The sequence below is a fragment of the Anopheles stephensi genome, unplaced genomic scaffold (assembly GCF_013141755.1).
Source record: "Anopheles stephensi strain Indian unplaced genomic scaffold, UCI_ANSTEP_V1.0 ucontig280, whole genome shotgun sequence".
Taxonomy (NCBI): Eukaryota; Metazoa; Arthropoda; class Insecta; order Diptera; family Culicidae; genus Anopheles; species Anopheles stephensi.
In genome coordinates this window covers 130,814-147,397 of record NW_023405214.1, presented here as the reverse complement: position 1 = coordinate 147,397, position 16,584 = coordinate 130,814, and the positions used below count along the sequence as shown (strand labels likewise).

General features: G+C 40.4%; 1 long non-coding RNA gene across 1 annotated transcript in view; it reads left to right on the top strand.

Moving 5' to 3' along the window:
* The window catches only part of LOC118516335, a 101,065-nt gene that overhangs the window by 3,480 nt on the left and 81,001 nt on the right, over nucleotides 1-16,584 (top strand). The gene's annotated exons all lie outside the window — the stretch shown is intronic.

Genomic DNA, 16,584 nt, shown 5'->3' with positions numbered 1-16,584 from the left:
ATGAAGCGAAAGAGTTATTGTTTTTCTCACGCAAACGTTGCGAATCTTTGTCTCGTTTTTCTTTTCGTTTTCCGCCTGCTCCGGTACCGGTCCGGTGGGTAAACATAAAGGGACAAGAAAAGCCGCTTTTCCGCTCTCATTACTTTCGCATCACTGGGAGAAAGGGTTTTCTTTTTGGCACGAGGCGTGTGGTGGCTTAGCTCTACCGTCTCTAGCTGGCCATATTTTTCGACTTAAGAAACGATCCGATAATAAAGACAAGGATGTACTTATGCTGCAAAAACAAAAACAAAAAACCGACACACACACAAAACGAAGAAATCAAATACGGGTGGGAGAAAAAGGAAAGTAGGAAACTCCTTTATTTGATGCTGCTGTTCGGTCGGTTTTCTTTGCTTCGTGCTTTTCTCTAGTGCTGTGTGGTGTTGACGGTGGGAGTAGGCTTTCAGGGGACCCAGACCGTTCCATTTCAGTTCTGGATTTGATTGGTTTGATCAATGCGATATGGTGAATTGTCTTTCAAAAAATCTCTCTCCAACAGTTCTTTATCTCACAGCTTCTTCAGTATTATCTTTTCCTTAAATAAAATGTTAAAAAAATAGTTTTTAAACTATGACCTTTCAAGTAAAACCTTGTATTTTACTTTTGAAGAAGAATTATCATTGTTTGATTAACTTCAAATATACTTTATCTTTTTTAAATTGCTTAACTTCAAGTGTCACAAATAAAAACTTCAATTTAATTAAATTAATGTGCAATCTAGCTTTGGATGTTACACAATTTTAGCAAAAAAAGAGTTGTTTGCTCTCTACACATCATTCTGTTAAACCGATTGCAGCCATTTAGGCGTTTACATCATTCGTACCATGCACTATGGGATGCCTTTGGACAAACTGTGTTCAGCAAAATGGTTCGGATATATTGTGTTTAAAAAGCGATTCAACATGATTCAGAAGTTTAAAAAAATCAGTCTTGGATATCCAGAGAGCCAAGTCAACTGTATAAATTTGATTGACGTTTTTTAACCATCATTAATCGTAGCTCGGTTTCGAACATCGTACTCTTGGCTGTTTATAGTTTGATTCATAGGAAAGGAGAATATAACCTCAGGTAGAATGTGGCCATATAGTTGTTTGATTGTAAATCAGACGTATTTGTTAATTTTGCTCTTATAATAAAGCTGCTATTTATTAGCAAATTTCTGTTTATTCAGGCTACAAAAACATTTAAAAAAATCTTTGATATTTGTTTGCTCGCAGAATTTTTTAAAATCGCGCCTCCAGTCGTGAATACTATATTGGATAAAAAAAAACAATTAAAGCTTGTAAATGTTGGAAAGTAAAAATCTTGAAGTCTAAACGTTTTTATGGTAAAAGATTCGAGAAGGCCCCCACTAGAATTTTTTGTGTGCAGCACTGTGGCCTGTCATGTTTGTTGTAAAGTGGGATTTCTGTATGGTCAAAACCCATTTGATATAAACATTGTGCATATTTCCTGAATACTGTTACTGGACAGCGAGTAGAGCAAGATAATATACATTGTAAGAAGTGGTTTGCGATTATGATATTCTTATGTTTCCTCCTTTGCTGAATATCAATCCAAGGTAACAAGTATTCATCGAATTACTGTTCCGTTACCGTCCGAGAACGCCGTGCATGTTTTAGGCCCGATTGTTTACCCCTAGTGCGACCGAAAATTATTACGAAGCCCCAGTAAGCTAAAATGAATGGTAGGGTTAGCGGAGAGGGGGTTCTAATCAAATAATAACAATATTTTATTCGATTTTCTTAATCCAATTTTGACCACACTGAAAGCACACTGAAAGCACACTGTGAAGCTTTCGCAACGTGTACTGCGGATTGCATACCTTTAGGCGTATATCCTATAGTGCCTAACAAATTTTGTCAGGGGGGGGGGGGGGTGTGCCTTCTCGAGTCTTTTACCATTTCTTCTTCTTCTTGAGCACTACAACCTCGAATGATCGAAGCCAGTTATTTATGGCATTCCGAGACTTGATTTTACCCATAGCTGGATAGTTAGTGCTCGGTGTAGATGGGATTTGAACCCCAATCCTGCGTTGTGAAGTTCGGCTTTGCTATCGCTTCGGTCACCGAACCGCGTTGGGATCTATGCTTTAATGATATATTTATTTATTGATTTATTTATTATTACGGTTTTATTCCATGACTGTGAAATGTTAAATTCACGAATACAACAAATATATGTAAATTTTAGCATATTAACATAATTTTATTATAAAAATGTAAAATACGAAAGTAATCTGTGCTTTTACCATTTTGAAGTACACCGACATTGAAAAGTCCTCTCATAGATTAATGTTGTACCACTGTGCATGATGAGTCCAAAACGATGTTTTTGAGTTTATTTTTCAGCTCTCTTGGCCACAATATCACTTTTCTTTTCGTTATATTTAATGGCAAGTTGCATTCTTCACATATCTACTAAAGTAGTAGTTTACTTCTTTTTTTCATATCTGTCTAAGATTGAAACGAGAATGTGAATTTTCTGACCATTAATACTCCTCGAGCCACACATGTCTTGGCTCTAATTTCACCATCGAAAAGGTTAACTAAACACCACCTTGGGCTCCTACACTCGACTGACTTACCTCAAAATAAACTCCCACCCTGTCAATAGTGACACAGCGCACCCCATCCCACCAACTCCAGCGTTTCTGGCCGTCCCTCACAAGCCCACACAGATAGTCCGGTGACATTTCGTATCGCCTTTTGGGAAAATGTGCACGGACGCCACGTGGGCGGTGGGTATCAAGTACACCTTACGCTACATTAGCGACTTATATGCATGTCGGCCATGGGTGGTGTGGGCCGCAAGGTTTTGTAATGTTCGCCCGCTTGATATGATATTCGATTAAATTTTTCAGTTTCAGTTTTGGGTTTCCACGAACCGGGAGCAGTGTTTCGATGGGTGGCACTGTCAAGGATCGTGCCGGATGCGCCCACTTGTTTCGGTTGGCAGAAGAAAAGAAAGCCGTCCGCCACGTGCGTTGGCGTCGAGGGCGAATAGCATCGTCCCTGCTTGCCAAGTATCATTTCATCGGCTGTGTGTTTTGGTTGCTGGGAATGGTGAAGAACCGTGGGAATTTTGAGCTTGCCAGTTTCAACGCCGAAACCTACGGACTAGCTGGCTGCTATTTGTTGCCCGGAGATAAGAACAGTCTTCTGCGTATGGGTTTGCTGAAGCTGGGAAAAAAGAATCCTCCAGGCTGAATGTGCTTCCTTTTTTTGTGTGTCTTTTCTTCCCTTTCTGGTTTCATATGTCAGTAACAGCAGAAGGATCTTTTGCATTTCTTTTCCGGACGGCGCTTTCCACCAGGCTTACACTGACGATGAGAATTCTTCTCATTACTCAGTCGAATATTTATTGTACTCATCTGCCTGGTATTCTTGCGTACAGGCCTGCCTGCCTGCCTACCAGCTAATGTGCCAGCTGTCTCGGTACCGTCCGACGAGGACACCGCCAGCCAAAACCGCCAAAGCGCCATCGTTTAGAATGATGACTATGTTTGGAATGGCGCTGACTTGCGTTGGGTGCGTTTTTTCGGTTGATTTTTCCTTCACCTTTTCCACCTCTACTCTCATAACAAACGAATGCCATTGGGACGAGATGCTGTTTGCCGTTCGGCTCGAGTTGCAGTCCAAACGGGACTGGCTGCCTTGTCCTTTCGCGAACCCGGTCGGACACCATTGCTGGACGGTTCCCCCAGTGATGGTTGAAATATTTAGAGCATAAATTGTTTTCCCGTTTGCTTGCTCTGGGTGGAATGTTCCGTTCGTTTGACTGTTGGAACGAAGCCGAACCGTGTGTCCTTGGTGTGTCCTCGTCGGTGCTTTTCATTTTAGACAGAGCATTATTTTGTGGAGAAGCTCGGAAGAAGAACAAACAAAAAAATCGAACGTCCCAAACTTTCATATTCAAATGGCATGTGTGCCAACTGTCAGATTGATTGTTTTGTAGAACAGAGGCAACAGCCGGCAGTAAAAAAAATGTTCCACCGGCCAAAATAATAAAAGAAATGTCACACGCACTCATGATTGACTGTCGCTGGCACGGACGAGTTGTGAAGCGTTGTGAAGCGAATAGTGCCTTTTCGATCGGTCGATTTTTGCTGCGTTGAAGGGCAATGTGTTATTTTGTCAAGTACTGTTCATTTTGAGTGGATGGAATGATGTGGGGGATTGGTTAAAAAATGTCAGCTGTCCAATATTTTAATTGGAAATACGCAGTTTGAAATGTGAAAGAGAACTTCTTAAGTTAAATGGACACAATTGATGGATATTACTAAGAGCTTCAATCACACTAGAGTTCCTAAAGTTGATTCAATTGTATTCGTTCTGGCATTTGGAAGTACAAACTTTTTGTGCGAAAACAGTCCAAAAACCAAAGTCGAAAGATGCAATTCGCTTTTCATTTTTCAAAAAATATATCTAGACTGGTATTACATACTGGAATGTGACCAAATTGTGATAAAGATTTTTTCTATAAATCCAAATTAAGTACAAAATAATGATCCAGGACTTGAAGAATGATCCAGGTTCTCTTTCTCGAGGAGGAGATATCCAATGAGATCAAAGGAACAATTCATTGGGCATTGACAGAACTTACCGACTTAAACCTCCTGGAGCCTCACAACACATGGTTACTGAAAAGCTAATGGGACCCTTCCAGCCCTCAACAGAGATCTACTGATTTTTTCCGGATATTCTTTAGCAGAGATCATAGCTACTGTTGCAATATATAGCTGAGACCTCCATGCTGAGCCGCTTTACCGTTCTCAGCTGTACCTCTTTCGATATGATACAGATGCAGACTGGTAAGGGTCACCCTGAAGGTGCCTGCTATGAGGATGATCGTTGCGTTAGGTTGCTTTTAGAAGCCAGGAAGTTGCTTTTTCCGTGGATGAACAGAGCTCCAATCAACCCACTGATAATCTTATGTACGAAAATAAACTCAGCCGTCTTATGTGTATGTAAGAAGGATTCTAGTTTGAGTGCATGATACTTTTCAGAAAACAAAATAGCTCATGTGTAAATGTTGTGAGATTAAGAAAACCCATTTTTACAACGATTAGATCCTAAATTTTCAATGCGCCTCACGATACTCCATGATTTGCAAAAATAAATTTCTTGGTTTTTTCACTTGACTATCTTTTAGGACATGCTGCCATATATGATGGCACACTAGGAATCTGGATACTAAGAGCCCGAAAAGATCTATCGATTCAGATGGGATTCAACATTTGGTCTTGTTATGTACAGATGGACGCCCTTTTCTTCGCAGTCAGCCAAGCTCTAGAAAAATATAATTAAAGCTCAAAACTATTTTATTAATTGTTTATTACGGTTTAACGCCATTTTGTCACCATCGCATGTGATGACTGTGAATAATATATTCACGAAAAAGAAAACAATTTGAACAAAAGTAACAAGGCATTTCCTCCTCAATATTTGCCAACTCCCAGACATGATCAGTTGTTTGCTTGCATACTTTTAGGCGTTTTGCATCGAACTGATGTGCTATCAGTCCAGTACATTTGGAAATCACTTCACATGCCTCATATGGCATTTATAGAGAGATATGGTATAAACACGATAACTTATCATTAATTTGGTCAAACCTTTGTCACAAAATTTGAAGCAGCAATAGTAAACGGACAATGTTAATGATGTTGTCCAGCCAACAGTCTTCACCGATCAATTTCCGGTGGAACAAATTATGAACTTATCGGTCAATTTCATCACTCTCGTTGGGCTATTGCCGTTCGAATCAAAATCACCCCTGCCGGACGGTCTCTATAATGATGGAAGTGTGTTACTTCCTGTATAAAATTCCCCCACCTAAAAGGCTTCCCAACTTAGTGAACCATTTTAACGGAATGACCGTCAAACGGGAAGGAAACAGGATGATTCTACAAATTCGTTGAATCGGGGCACAAAATGAAGCCTTACCGGCCAGCAAACCTTGCACGGGCCTACATTCGGGCCGGTTGAACATGCTGGTTTTCGTGTCGAGGGGTTTTCCTTTCCTCTAGCTTCTTTCATCCCTTCTGTTGTCCATTTTCATCTGAACGGGATATGTTTTTTTAGATACGCGAGGAGAAAAAAGACACCAATCGTGACCAGTCATCTACAGCTTGGAAGCAATAAATCTTCTTTTAGCAGAGGGGCATTTTAGGGCCCTCCCAGTTTCATAATTTTCGGCACAATTTTGACGTTTGAATTCCTGCGCAGCTCGACTAGACCGACCGACTATCGTTGTCATTCTGCGCCGGCTTCCGAAAAATGGCGACCAATAGACAACTTAAAAAAAAACAGACATTCCATTCCGACATTGCACATTCCGGCCGGTTTTGCGAGCGAAAACCCAGGCCTTTCGGTTCATTATATTCGGGCAGCAGCATGATTGGAAATGTTTTTTTTTTGGCACGGCTCAATATTGATGAAAGGACGGAATGTGAAGCGACGGTGGCGAAATACAAAGAGAGTGCTTTTGGTTCCATTGTGCCCAGCAAATCAGCGGGATCAGTGTTCGATTTTTGATATTGCTTTTTCGGCCAGTTATGGAATGTTTTTGAAGCAAAATTGGGGTTTTTATATTAATATTATTGTAGGTAGACAAAATTGCTCTGTTATATTTACCAAAGTCTTTAAGAGCTTTAGTCAGAGTTGAAAAATTTATTGATTAATATAGTTCAGATCTAAAATCTTTCTATGGGCTTAAGTTTCTGTTTGGGCCTGTCTTGTCCCTTACCTAAGTTCGTCCCCCACCCGAATGGCTTGTTTTCTCTCAACAAACTTACGACATGTTTATGTTCGTTATCCTGTCACAATCCCCTATCGTTAAATCGTGCTTTAATGCATCGGTTCGGTTGTTTACACGATCATGCACTGGGCGCCACCGACCGAAGTCAACCGATGAATATCCGGATTAGTTTATGACTGTTTGTCACGAAAACTAACGCTAGCCCCAGTGGCACTTCTCTGGAACTGGAACAGGAGGAACCTTCCATCGAACCCTTTCGGTTCGTTGGGTTAAACGTTGGGTTGCCGTGTCTTTTCCCAACGGGAATTTTCCACCCCGAGGATGCTGTCCTTTCTCCGCTAGTAGCAGAATGGCCATGGATTAGTGTTCCGACATTCCGTTCCAATGGTTTCCGGTTTATCGCTCGCTTGCTGACGAAGCACGATTTTAAAAGTGACCTCCGAACACACCAGCTAAAAATAAATAAAATCCTTCGCTTCTCCGCGATACGGGAAATTAATTATGGTGTATTTGGTGCAGAGCTTTTGGGGTGGATGGACGGTCGGTGTTCCGAAAGTGTTGGCATTTCCGATTTTATTCCCCCCACCTACAGACCGCAGGCGATTTTTTGCTCCTTTCTCTCTCTCTTTCTCTCGCTTGCTTGCCGTTGAAAGAAATGCAGTGACATTTTTCGCGCTGGGAAATTCATTTAAAAGTGCTACCAGAAGGAGGGGTTTCAAGGAAAATGAACGTTTTGCAGACATCGTAAAATTCGAACGATGGACAAAAACGCAAACCCAACAACATAAACCAGGAAAGGGGTCGTTTGTTTTGCTGGACAAAGCTCAACCGAAATGGTCTGATTACATTCGATTTTCTCCTTTTCTTACCTACCACCCCCACTACCCTATTGACTGGGCGGTGGTCAGTAGTTTATAGGTCGTTTCAGTTGTTTGCTCGTTAGCAGCAAAAAGGGGGAGCGTTTCTTTCCGGCTGTGGTAAGCAAAGGGCAATTGAAAACATGCAGCGAATTGACAATCAACAAGCGCTGCAATTTCCATCAGCAAGAAAGTCGAGATCGAAGGAAGTTATGCTGAAGATCGGGGTTTTTTTTCTTGTTGCATTTACTAATGAGTATAATTACTGTTTTTTTCTGAATAAATGTTGGAAATAATTCATGGAAATTGCTAGCTGAATTTGGAATGGCTTTGCTTAAAATGCTGCCTCAGAAGTTCGATGTTCATTATCTTTGTAATTGGCACCAAGCATTTCTTACCAGAACAATTTTGTATGAGTTGTTGGTATTTAAAGTTCAAGGAGGAATCAATAATGGAAGAGGAAGTAATGGAAATCGAGAATAGTTTTAAGCTCCCTAGCATCGTTTATTGTCTGTTTTGGATTTCCATTGCAAATAAAGCGCTTACTGGCTTTAAAGATCCAGTAAATGAAATTTTCGAATAGCATACATATAGGCGTAAATCCGTTGCTTGGAAGTGCCCTGGACCATTTGCTGTCGAGGACCCTGTTAGTGTAAACCTGCGTCGCTAATCGAGTGTATGTAGCCATTTCCTGAGTTAAAATACTCTCATTCTATGTGCATTTAAGCCCTGAGCCGATTCTCAAACTCAAACTTAAACCAGGATTGAATGCTATCCAATGTTCTTCCCTAGCAGCTTGTCAACCGACTTACAGTCATCAAAGACTCTCGGGTTTGTTTTGATCCATTGCCTTCTACTTCAATTACGATTATTGTTACCGTGATTAACAGTACCTAAAAAACCCCTGGGCTAGCTTAGACGGATTGCTCGAGTTTTCTTGGTCCTCCTATGCGCTAATTCCTCTGTTAGCTAGGCTCATCAGTGTCAGGAGGACTAAGTTGTTTACAATCTGCAATCACTCTAGTGCCGGCAATTCTACGTAACACCTTTACCTTTAGGCTAATGGCAAACAAAGGCTTTTCGTTTACGATGTTGACATCAGTTTATTAGCTATCAGAATTAGACAGCTCTCGCGATTCCTAATACGATTTTTGGATAAATTAGATACTCCAATCAGTTTAAACAATCGGATATTTTCAGTTTGGTTGTTTTTAGTTCAAAATCGTTATTTAACACTGATAGCAAGCCATTTTTTCGCTCCAATTCCTTCAAAAAACCCCAAACCATTCCACCTCATACTGTCTGCACCATCTCGCAGCACATGCAGTTTAATTAAAACCAAATTGTTTTGACAGTTGATCTCTTGTGAGACTTTTCAAACAAAACATAACTGTTGGATTTCAGCTTTCAAAGTGAGCTGAGATACCTGTTTTTGTTTTATATCTTCTTCCATGGCGAAGTTGAGCAATGTTTTTCTAGACACCTTATCATACAACAATGAATAAGAAACATTTAGAAGATCTAAAATGGGGTTACAACCGGTTGAATAACTAATAAATGGTACTTTTCTATCGACCTATAAAGTTGTACCTACGATTCTAACGATCAAATCCAATATAAGAATTCGACTAAACGTATTGGATGAGCAGCTCTACCAGCCTTGATGCTTGCAACCTTGGGAGGTCTCGGTCTGCCATTTCTGCTTTTCTGTGACTTGATTTAACCCGTAATAAAGTAGTCAGCCCTACGTACGGGGAGCCGGTCTGGATGGGACTTGAACCCTGATCCTGTCGTCTGAAGACCGACGCAGACAGATAAGGTACAGAGGACAATAAAATCATCAAACAAATATAACTAATAAAACATAAAAATCATCAACTGAATACCGAACAATTGTCCTGAAAATGAACAAGAGCTGCCATGTTAAATAAAGCACATGCTGATTTAAAATTGCCATTTCATCATACTGCTGACACTATTCACATTTTTCAATGCTAATTTTTATTGAATAGTTACACACTAGAAGAGCTATTGTTTAAACATGCTCTTGTATTTAAAGACCTATTTTCCACCATGTTCATTAGCCGAATATTCATTCGAATACGTTAAACACATGGAAGCATACATTTAGGCACAAACCATGTTACGATGTGTACCGCTCAAGTGTATAAGTATAAACAAGACGGAAGATATTACAAAAATAACATAAAAATTACCTCAGAAAACGGCAAAAGATTAGCTAATTCTAACTCAAATTATTAAAAAAAAAAATTCTCATACCCTCTATCAGGATCCTGCTGGTTCCTGGTAGTAATAATACCACAACTTAATTAAATATTCCTCAATTCTGCTTATCAATCAGAAAATGTGTATAGACGTTCTCATATTTCTCAAAACACAAAATCAAACATTTCACAAATGTATAGCGTTGGGTGATTGTGTCTCCCCACTGCCTTAAGGCCGCAATATTCCGATCGAACCATTGCTCTTCTCGTTGACGGTAACATTATTTCGGTAGGTAGCCATCTGTTTCGCTTCCGGCAGTCTTCCGAATCCTCCCACGAAAAAAAAAAATGGCTTCCGTTTTAATTCCATTGCAGCTTTTCGGAGAAGCAGGAAGAAATGTATAACAAAAAAACTCAGTAAACAAAAGAGGTCAAGCACATCGAACTGCGATAGGTTTCTCGTTACAGCAACAGGGAAGAATCGAAAATCGAACCTTCCCGAGAGAAAAAAAAGCGCACGGACACAACCAGGAACGTTTCACAATCCTAACAATCGGCCTATTTCTGGTATCGATTTTCTTTTTACGCGGGCTCAGTTAGGTGAAGGATGACATTTTTGATCTTCGCTACTTCTCGTTTTGTACTCGTGATTGACTGCCGCAATCGCAACCCAAGATGGTGTCGAAAGGAAGCTGATAAATTTGTTACCAGCTTCGAGTGGGAACTGTGGGAAAGGAATTTTCGGAAGTGATGTCCCCCCCTCTCTCTCTCTTTCTCTGTGTTCAATGAACTCAGAAGTTGCCCTGTTCAAGGGACACACACCGCGAAGGACACTGTTCGAGATGGTGGAAAAATGTGGAGCAGATTACTTCTTCGCTTTTATTTCATCAGCTTCTTACGGGTGGTTCAGTTTCCGGTCCCAGTTTATCGACGCAGGGATGCAGACCATCCCGGTAGGCTTATCATAACACCCTGTCTGCTTCTATTTCTCTATCAGTGCTCTATAGTCCTCATGGACAGTAGTGGTGGAGCAGCACCAATACAGCCTGAGAATGGTTCACACAGACACCGACCATCCCCGGGAGGATTCGTTAAACGAAGCCACATTTTTCCTGTGCTGTGCCGTGAACACCACCCGGAGCGAGAACGTGGACTCATCGGTGGACCACAGCCACGGATAATGTGCTGACGATGAGCGGAAAAGCACCGTGCAGCAAAGTAGGTTGACACATTCGCACTGCACCGATCCCCTGCCTGCCCTGCTGCCTTGTCCTATTATTTCCTGTTCCGCTTATTCAATGGAACCATTCAACGCGTGAGGTTGTGGTTGTCAGCTTTTCTGAGGCGTTTCCTTCCATCGTTCGAGTCGTATGGTCGCACAGGTCGCATCTTTCACCGTTGAATGAATATTATCACACCTTAGCTAGGCTTGTTCTACAGGCTCTACTTTTGTTCCAACACGCGAAACACCAATCTGCGTCAGGTTGTTGGGACGGTTTGGGAAATGATTTTCCAACCAAAAAATTCAACGGAAAGTATTTGACTTCGGTTCTCGGTATATTAGACAGAAAGAATTCCAGAAAGCTCCACTCAAGCGCCCTCGCTTTCAAACAAACTCCACAAAAGTCCTGAATAAAACAGATCAGTTTTCCTATCAGGCACCGGAGTGAGGAAGAAAAACTTGTGACACAATTTTCCATTCGGCGGCTACGAAAGAAAAATCAGCGGACGGAAAGAAATATAAACCATTCGGATTTAATAAGCCCGTTCTCTGTGTGTGTCTGTGTGGCCCTTGCTGCCTGGCGAACGGTTGGAAAATAGGAAAAAGATTCGTGAGTTGTGCTGGAACCAGACCAGGGAGAAGGCCGCAAAGAAAAACGGATGATCGACGTCGGAAGTGTTTCGGTATTTAATTTGCCTAACAAGCAACCGACGACGGTGAAGAAAAACCAGAAAAAGGGACAGAAATGATAAGGAAACCCCCGGGAGGAAAAATCGTTAACATAACACATACACTCACACACACACACATACACACACAAGAAACAGTGGCATGTTGGAATGCAGGGGCATTTATTCTTAAGGCGAGTTCCTTTTGTGATCACTCGTGATAGCTCAATGTGCTTGGGTGTGTGTGTGGATGCAAGGGAAGTATGGAAAAGGAAGCAAGAAAAAAGCCATCATGCTTCCAATTTTAATTCCGGAGCTTCTCGGCGTGTTATTCTTTAACGATTTTGTTCCTCGTTTTCCGGCTACCGACCCATTTCCCGATCGTCCCTCTTGCTCTGCTCCATCACTGGTCGCCTGTTTCAATGGCCTTGGGCGGTTTAGGTTTTTCTTCTGCTGTGACGCCTCCGCTTCAAAGCCACGAGAGGCTCGGTGGGATGCTCGGGTGCGACACGGTCACCGCCTTGCGGAGAATATTATCGTTTGCATGAGAATTTAATGTGTTAAAGCTTAAGGCAGGAGGGGGGGGGGGGGGGGTAAATGTGTTTTGTGTGGGGGTTTTTGCATAAAGTTGGGTGGATTTTGAAAAGCTTCATCTTCCTATCAGTAGATTAATATTTTAAAATTTGTTTAAGCTCATGTCTCACATTTTTATAAAAATACGTTTTTTTTTGTCGTGCGGTTTGCATACTTTCTATTTCAGTTTCTCTAAAATAAATGCACTGCAATAAGCGATTTCATTTACGAATTACAACAAATGTAGCTAAAACATTACTAAAAACTGTAAACTAAAACAGCTGTAAACTAAAAACATTACTTGTTAATCTTGCATATGAGATCGAAAAACGCTCTTGCTTTTATGAAGGTTTCTACGACAAATTAAATACATTGGCGGCATTGCTGCCGACAAAGGTGCTTCAGCAATGACCGGAATGAAAAATGTTTGTGTTATTACACCTGTGGATTGTACTTCTTCTTGAAAGGTGTCGAGAAAGCGAAAGTCTAGTTCTATCTTTAAATGATCCCCTGAATAAAGTGAATATTTATTAACAGTTTCCAGCACGGCTTCAGATTTATTTGGATTTAAATAAAAAAGCTTTAGCAAAATTTCATTTTGAAGGTTTCTTCCAACTCTGACTACTATTAGGTTATCGAAAAGCTTGTTTTAGCGTAAAGGAAGTAAAATAATTACAATAAAAATAGCTGAGCATTCATTAATTTACAAAATAAAATTTCCTTTAAAAAAACCTAGTGAAAAACCATTTATTAACACCCAGATTTTAAACTTAAATTTAAAGCTATGTTAAAGCTGTTAAATAAAAAGCTATTCAAGCAATTTAAAGATTTTTGAAATTTAAATTTTAACTGTTTAAAAAAAGTTAATTAATAAATGATTAAATAATTAAGCAAATTAATGAATATAAACATAGTTGAAATATTTGGATATTCAATTTAATCCGATCAGTTATAAATCCAAAGATATAAATATTAAATATTTGTCATACTTATTAACAAAGCAAAAACTTCTTGGCCTAACGATCTCTTAGGCTCACGCTTACCAATTCTTGCTTTTAGTCTTATTTATGAATAGTCAGTCCTTATTACGGGGAAACGGACCAGATGGGATTTGAACCTCGGTCCTACCGTCGCCTCATCACTTGGCCGCCCCAACAGAGTGTTACTATTGATAAAGCTTTAAATTGCACAGTAAGTTTTAGATATTAAAAATCAGTTTTGAAGTTCTCAGGATGAAGATTCCAATACAGTTGTTTTAATCGAATTCATCCATGTTTTCGAACATCTATCAAGATAAGCAAATGAACCCACTTATGAAGTATCGGCTGAACAGTAAAATAAATATTTGCCACTCCAAGAGCTCGCTAAACCAGTGCGACATTCAATAACAAAATTATTTATCATTTTAATTTTCCTTCAATGACCCAAACATTTAAATAAAATAATAGTGCTCCTCCCCCCGAAAACAAAACCAGTAAAATATATTGCCATTATATTTTTCAATCGTACAAACACTGTATGAAACCAGCGGAAGTCGAAAGTTTGCCCACCGTTTACGCAAGCAAATATATCACACGTATATAATTTAACGCACGATGAAAGTTTTCTGCCTCCCAAAACAGTGGGCAAAAAATAAATCCAATAAATAATTTCACTCCCTCGGCTACTAGCCCCCCACCGCCCCACAACCCCCTTTACACATCGCGCATTCAAATGTTTTTCCTTCGAGATTCCATTCATTTTTGCTAAAGAATAACTTGCCATTTGCTTTCTTCAGCGAAATTTGCTTCACGCTTCTTCGACGGTGGTGTAATGTGGTGTTGTGAAGAAACGAAACGAGACGAACATAGTAGAATTTGTGAACCCGCAAAACTTCAAACACCCAGCCGAGGCTAACCTTCCTTCTTCGCCACGAAAATCACGATCAAACAAATCGGTAATGGACAGAAAGGCGGACCGAAAGCGCTGTATCAACAGTACAGCGCGCCGGGATTGAGATTAATGAGAAGGAACGGGAGAAAAACATGTTTTTCCCTCGGTTCGGTACGGTTTCAGGTTTCGGCAAACCAGCAGCAGATAAAAGAATTTCGACGCCGTCAGCATGTTGCTGAGCGGAAAGTTTCGTACCCCGCGGTCCCAAGCCGTTGCCTTTTTTTGCTGGGTTCTTGAAGCTGGAAGAAATCCCTCACGAGAAGGTTTTGTACCTTGTTTTTTTCATATCAATAATCCATGGCAAATGTTAACATTTCATTCCTTCTGGAAGGACGCCATGAATAATTCATCTTTGCCACCCCCCTTATCCTTTTGCTGGTGGCGTCTTGGGGAATGATTTTGCTGCGATTGCAACCGATCGATCGGGTTAAAGTTTGTGTGAATGGAGTACATTTGGAGATTTTTTTTCTTTATTGTTAATCGGTTTTTCCTCACCTCCATCCGTCCTTCGGAACTACACGCAACAGACAAAACCTTACAAACAACCAGGCGTCTCCATCGATGGGAAGAAAATAGGCTGAAGACTGAGGAAGCAGACAAAAAACGATCTCGTATGCAAAAGTCAGTTAAAAGCCTCATTCATATGTACCGAAGAAAACCCCTCACATGAACAGCTGGCATCAAACGTTTCAAAGCAACATATGGAGCGCATGAGTAAGTAAGCCGTGGGAACGTATTCATGTGGCGCACAGTCCAACAAACAATCACACACACGCATGAGGAGGGGACATTTGGTAAACGGGTGGGAAAAACACAGTGACAAATGCAATCACTACCAATCATTTGTCCATTTTCATCCAAATAGGCTTGTTTTCGGTGAATGATAAGCGAAAGCAGCAACAGCAAAACGCAGCCAGCCAGCCGGCACAGGCACGTGGCACTGCAGCCGCCGCAAGAAAGTCGTGGTTCAATGCTAAAAGCAAAAAATAGGAATTCATGAATGAATCACTGTCTTTTCAGCCCTTTTGTGTTATTTTCAACAACACAACCCCCCGGTTGAACGTTGGGGCAAAAGATAACCCTCCCTCCGTTTTGTTTGATGATTTATTTTCAATCTTGCAATAGAAAAGGGAAGCAGCGCAGAAGCTTCAAATATGATTGTGCGCTCATTCGCCCGCCAAACAATCGCTTTCAACGAAGGAACGGTTTTGCCTATGGAGCTTTTATCATGCCTTAGGAAAAAACAGCAAAACTGGGTAGATGATTTTTTTTTTTGCAAGAAAGGCAAGGAAAACAATAAATCAAATCAAAAGGCCGCTATAGGTTTTTGTGATGAGGAGATCATTTTCGATGAATGGGGTTTTCTGTAAACAGGTTTGTTATGTGTTGTGCCAATGACCTTTAGCGAAACATTTCCATTTTTAAAGAACTGTTTTAATAAAAATCAAACTTAGCATTAGAGGAAAAACATAATGGTGGCTTTCATCACTCTTGAATGATTTTCACCAATAAGACTTTTTTTTAGCAAAATCGAATTAAAATTTGATTTTATTTTAATTTGTAATGAAAGTGTGCTATTTTCAATTATGAAAAAAGCATTGCACATTCACTTTACATTAAAGTTTGAGATAGCCTTTGTGATAGCCAAGGGAAATGTTAGTGCTAGGACAAAACCTTAAAAGGCTAGTGTGCTGAATGAGATGAAGATAGAAAAGCGGTAAAGGTTTGATTTGAATTGCTATATCCGCGACAAATATTTGAATTATAATAAATCGGGTGTGTCTTTTAGTCTCTAACATACATACATACGTGTAAGGAGTTATCTCTTTACTTTTCGCTTGTTGCAAGTTTGGCTCGAGGACCTCTCTATTTCCGCTACGTTCCGCCTTTTACGACTGTCTCTTCCTAATCGTTTCATCGTTCTGTCTCCCGTCACACGCGCTCAACAAACGAGCGCTGCCCGTTGACACTTGACAGTGCTGCCAGATCTTCCGCCTTTTCATTCTTACATACACTTGCTGATGATTTTATTTTATCTCAGTTTTCTTGTGATGTTTTATGATGCAAAATATTTTATACCTAAATAATCTTCAGCAAGTTGTTGAATGATACCGGTAAGCTGCATCCCGTACCGTCTAATGGGGTTATTACACGACGGATTTTTCATCGGTGATTTTCTGTCAAAACGCGTTTGACAGATAAATGCCGGTCGGAAAAAATGAATTCGTCATGCTGAATTCAGATTTCGATCGCGCTGGTTTTTTTTCTGTCAAAGTGAGGATTGTTTACATTTTGGATGCGTT